Here is a 6000-nt window from a genome sequence, read left to right on the forward strand (position 1 = left end):
GACTAAATACTACACATCATGAGAAGATAAAGATGACATAGAATCCAAAAGTGTCACTTCACTAAAGATCTATTGTGCATCTTCACACTAACAGAACCGGATAGCTTCACGCACATAGGATGGGAAAGCTGATCCCATGACATAGCATACGCTATTCACAACACTCTGCCAACTCATGGGAAAACACTGGAATATACATATTAATGGCTACAGTCACAAATCAATGCAATGTATCAAAAAGCAGAGGCAGACCTGCTATTAATTTCAAAATGTTTAAACTTTCTGATTGTTATTAGGGTGGTTGGAAAGTCAGAGGGCCCCTGATTTCTCAACAAACCACTAATAACAGAAACATCAGAACTAAGTAGATCGCTTTGTGTGAGCGCTTCAATCAATTACAGAATTTACAATTCAACCCTGTCATTGACTGTGACTTAGCCAACACACACACACACACACACACACACACACACACACACACACACACACACACACACACACACACACACACACACACACACACACACACACACACACTCACTCACTCACTCACTCACTCACTCACTCACTCTCACACCTGTTGCAAGGAATGAACAATCTCCATTCTTGAATACATTTAAGCATGTTCCAAGTCACTTCTTAGATTTGCATAAGTGGCTGGCATTGGAAGATTCCTGAACAAACACTGATTATTATATACATATGCATTTATTGAATAGTATTGTTGTTATTACATGACTTCTTGATCCATAGAATCTATTTGATTGCTTTGATTACACTGACCTCTTGCTGCATCTTCTTTATATAATTCAGACCAAAAAATATATATATTTAAGAATTGGATATTTAATATGAGACATCCTTACCATTCAGGACCTTCAGAAACATATGAGACAGATGTACCATTCGCACTTGTTGACAAGAACATGGTATTTTACATTGAACATGACATGGTTTTGTTGCATTATGCGTTTCTATGCATTTCTTCACGAGTTCAAGTTCATATGTGTTCAATCGTGAAGCGGACATTTAAGATGCTTTTCAGATGTCTCACACAAGGCAGTGTGAAGCCAAGGAGAGCCCCTTCATCCATCGAGGTCTGCCCAGACAACCACACCGCTGAAGGTGACAGGATTGGTCAAGAAGGGTCAGGTTATCATCATGGGGAAGGTGCCAGAGAAGCAGAAGTTTCTCTATGAAGGAATGACACGTCGACTGAACAAGTCACAAAGGTCCAGATTGACTCTATGAACTTTGCTCACATTCTAGGCTGAAACGCAAGAAGAAAACCTGAACGCATTCATCCACCTGCTGAACTCAAGCTACATACACCTGGTGAGACCAGGTGTTCTGCAGGTGAACAAAGCCCTCTGAGCTTCTACAGATGCTAACATTGCAAAGACAATTTTTGAGTTATGTCTCGAGGATTACAACAACCGTCTTACTGTGACCACGTAAGTGTTCATCTGAATTTGACCCACGTGGTCAAGAGACCAATCTGTAAGACTGGAAAAACTTGAAGGACTTTAAGAGAGGGCCACTCTCTGAGAAAACAAAGGAAATTAACATTTGAACTCCCCCTCATGCACTACTGAGACGAAGGTCTTACCTCCCTCATCCTAATCTACATTTCTGTCCCCCATTCTTCATCCTGGCAGAGATCTCCCAAACTCACACAAGAATCTAAATGGTTTAATGTGAATGATTATGATCTAGTTTTATACATATTTGGTATTATTTGAAATGTCTCGGTACGACTGGTACAAATGTCTCATTCCCAAAGAAGTAAACCCAAAAGGTAATAAAGTTCTTAGGAAGTTTAGAAATATCTTCCACACCCTCCAATACTGGAGGGTGTGTCTTTGAGTTAACACCTTCGACCATTTGACTGAATGCTAATTTTCCACTGCTAGCAAATGGTGACTTACAGGTAAATTTCCACTGTGAATGATGTTTAGATTTGAAATGAGGTCTGGGTATATAATGAAACGCAGCGAGAGCTCAGGGCCTTTTTCTATTTCTGAGATCGGCCCGTGAGGCTGAGAGTTGCGAGTCTCTCTGCCTCACGCATTTCTTGTCGGGTAAACTTTTTCCTCTTTGTTCTAGAACATTTGATGGTTTGCATTGATTATCTTTCAATTGATTATGGAATTGTAATAATACATTTACCTGACATAATAAATTGTTATATTTGATTATTCTAACAGACTTTGACTTTATTTTGATTGGAGTTAAAAGGAATAGTCAAACATGAACGTATATTTAATGATGCACAGATATCATTGAAAAACCTTTTCATTTTATGGAGTCAGATGAAACGAGTTAATACATAAGATAAAATGTATTGCATTTAACCAAAAATACTTTGCCACGAGAAAAGACAGTAACACGCAAAGACCTTCACCGCTAATTCGAATACCGCCATTGGATCGAGTTGTGTGTGTGTGTGTGTGTGTGTGTGTGTATTTTTTTGTCCTGGCCAAGAATGGCAGCAGTTACAGTCACAAACTTACAGATCAAAACAACACAAAACACTTTAAACAACTGCACATCATTGAGTCTTCTTCAAGTGAACGAATAATAGATTTAAAATGTTTCATAGACACCAGAGTTTGTAATTTCAATTTCGTTTGGAGTAGATTCCATTCAAATGGAGCTGCATACATAAAAGCCCTTTTTTCCCAGTTCAGTTCTTACGAATGGAACAGGAAGAGTATATCAATTTTGAGACCGGAGGGAATATTTCCCAACACTTTTCTTTTGAGTAAGACAATAATTAGGTAGTAGTGCATTATCCTTCTAATGGACAGAGAGGGCCAGGCTACTCTGTTATACAATATACAATGATGAGTTACAGGTTTACAATCTGATATAAATCTTAAAGTGCTATGATAAACAGCATCCAAAGAAGAGAGAAGATGAGAAGGAGCAAATTGATACACCACATCACCATAATCAAGTACAGGCAAAAAAGTAGCAGAAACTAACCTCTTTCTTACATTAAATGAAAAGCAAAACTTGTTTCTAAAATAAAAGCCAAGCTTTATTTTTCATTTTTACTTTGAGTTATGGGAGAGCCAAAAGATAATGTATCATCAATAATGATGCCAAGATATTTATACTCTTTTACTAACTCAATCACATTACCTCGTAAAGTCTGGGGAGGAATAAGATTGTCTACTACCTTTTCCCAAAAGCCATTTGAAGCTTAAGCAAGGCTTGCTGTTAAGAAGGTGCACCACAATACATAACAGTATCATCTGCTTAAAAGTGAAAATTACCATCCTGAATATCATAATCAAGACTATGTAGATTGTAAATAAAAAAGGCCCCAACACAGATCCTTGAGGAACACCTTTAACAATCTCCAATAGTCCTGAAAGTTTACCTTCAGCCTGAACACATTGAGTTCTTTCACTTAAATAATTTTTAAACCATAAGATAACATGATTTGATAAACCAAAACTCTCTACCCAGTAAACAATTACCGTCTTTCAATGTTGAAATTTGGTTGAAAATAAGTCGGTCCACCTTGGACTAGTTTACAACGTGATTTCAACTGATCATCTAAGATACCACATGTTTTCAAATGATAATCTAAGACAGGATAAGTCTGTTATACGTGCTAAAATAACAGAGAAAAACAAACGACCAAACCATGTTCATTATTATCTCAAATAAATTGAAAGAGTTTTACATATTCCATTTAGACGTTGAAGATTCTACCTGTTTTCAACGTTGAAAAGTCGTAATTAGATGTTGAAGATTTACGTCTACGTCTAATAAACGACTTTTTGCTAGCTGGGTAGTCTCTGCAGCAATATTTCATGATCCACTGTGTCGAAAGCCTTTGACAAATCAATAAAAAGGGAAGCGCAATAATCACCTTTATCCACTGATCCCACAATATCATTTAAAACTTTCAAAACGTCTGTTGTGGTACGTTTTTTTACGAAACCCTGATTAATTATTAGATAGAACTTTGTTCACATTCAAATAAGAGGTCAACTGGTCACTAATAAAACATTCAAAAAAATTTGATAGGACACAAAACTTTGAGATTGGTCTATAATTATCTAGTATAATGGGATCTCCCCCTTTTAATAAGGGAACAACAAAAGCTGATTTCCAAATTTCCGGAATAACACCAGTATCTAGTGAAAGAAAGGGGTCGAAATAATATCAGCTGCTAATTTCAAATAGACAACACAGGGCCTGGGGCCACCATGATGGTAGTTGAACAAACTCAGGGTTACAGGATTAGTTTCGAGTTGACAAAACCAAACCAATCCAATCTTTGTTGGTACCATGATGCTGATCATCAACTTTCAGGCTTTGATCCTGAGTTTAGATGTGACATCAGTTGCGGACAGCCAATCCCATGCTGAGAAAGAGTGAAAGTGAAACTGTGATTCATTTCTCGCGAGAGAAGCAGCGCGATTCACTTCTCTCTTCTGCAGAATATTACAAGAGTTAAAAATATTAAGAATTTAAACAAATTTACACAGCAAGAAAAAAATAGCGGTCTATGAAAGAGGACAACTAAAAGAAAAGGTCTTGCTATATCAGTGCAAGTAAAAGTTGTGAAGTTAATTTATACAGTTGATAAAGGTATAGAGAGAATTGAACACTTAAGCTCACATGTATTCATTATATAGCTTTATCTATTGATTCTAAAGTGTATTTATATTACCTTCATATATTTATTCATTTAAACTGTGCGTAATAATAATTGATTAACTAAAATTGTACATGTGTGATTGATCAAGGGTATATCTAATATCTAAATAATACAAAATTATTATTCCAAATAAGCATTAGTAAAAGCCAGACGATTTTGTTTTTAAAAATAATTTGCTATGTAGTGATAATTTGAAGTAGAAACAGGTGGAGTGACTTTATCCTTTGCTCACAGCTGATTGGTCTAAGTTCGGTTTGCAACCTCTTACCTGGAACATAACCTGCCCCGGACCAGGTTAGCCGTGGAGCGTAAGTTACTATGGCGATGAACACTGCTAAAAGCCAAACCACTTTCATGGTGCCTAAAACCCAGGGTTGGCGCAAACTAAACTGAAACATACATGGCTAGCCACAGGATTTCGACCTGTTGCCTGTTCAATTGATTATGTGCCTGGATTACCCCATTTTATTAAAAGCTGCATTGTGACTGCCCGATTAAGAAGCACGTGGAAGAGTTTTGCGAGCTCTGCCATGGGGTGGATTTTAATGATAATGTCTCAAAGGACATGTTCCGCTATGGCCTTACGGACCTCCTGGAATACCTTATGCCTGACAACACCCCGCAATGGACGTTAAAACAATATATTGACATTGCCCTGCGGATAAGCGGCTCGCTATTTACTGGGGGCTTTGTGGATGAGGGGTCCCACAAGCTCACAAGATCCCCTCAGCCTGATATTCACGTCAGATCTGCCGAGCCTGCTTTTCACATCACACCCGCCCAGCCTGAGAATCTTAATTTCACGCCAGCCATCAAGCCTGCCACCGGATCGGTCTATGGGTGTCCAGGATTAATTTCCAACGTGACAGATCCACCGTTGATGTCAGCACGTACTGCCAAGCGGGCCGCCCGAACAGGGTCCGTTCCGCTGAGATCACAGTTCCAGAGTCTCATTCCGCCGAGACCACTATCACAGGGTCTCGTTTTGCAGTGACCACCATTTCAGGGCCATATCATAGGATGGCCGCCATTCCTGAATCTCTTCACGTCATGCCTGCCAAGTCTGAGTATCTCCACGTCATGCCTGATTTGCCTGATCTTCACGTCATGCCTGATTTGCCTGATCTTCACGTCATGCCTGATTCGCCTGATCTTCATGTCATGCCTGTTCAGCCTGATCTTCACATCACGCCTGTTCAGCCTGATCTTCATGTCATGGCTGTTCAGCCTGATTTTCACGTAATGCCTGATCAGTCTGATCTTCACGTCAAGCCTCATCAGCCTGATCTTCACGTCAGTCCTGCCGAGCCTGAGCTTCA

This window comes from Siphateles boraxobius, unplaced genomic scaffold, assembly GCF_051911475.1.
Source record: "Siphateles boraxobius isolate OS27281-9 unplaced genomic scaffold, OSU_SipBor_1 20, whole genome shotgun sequence".
NCBI classification, from domain to species: Eukaryota; Metazoa; Chordata; class Actinopteri; order Cypriniformes; family Leuciscidae; genus Siphateles; species Siphateles boraxobius.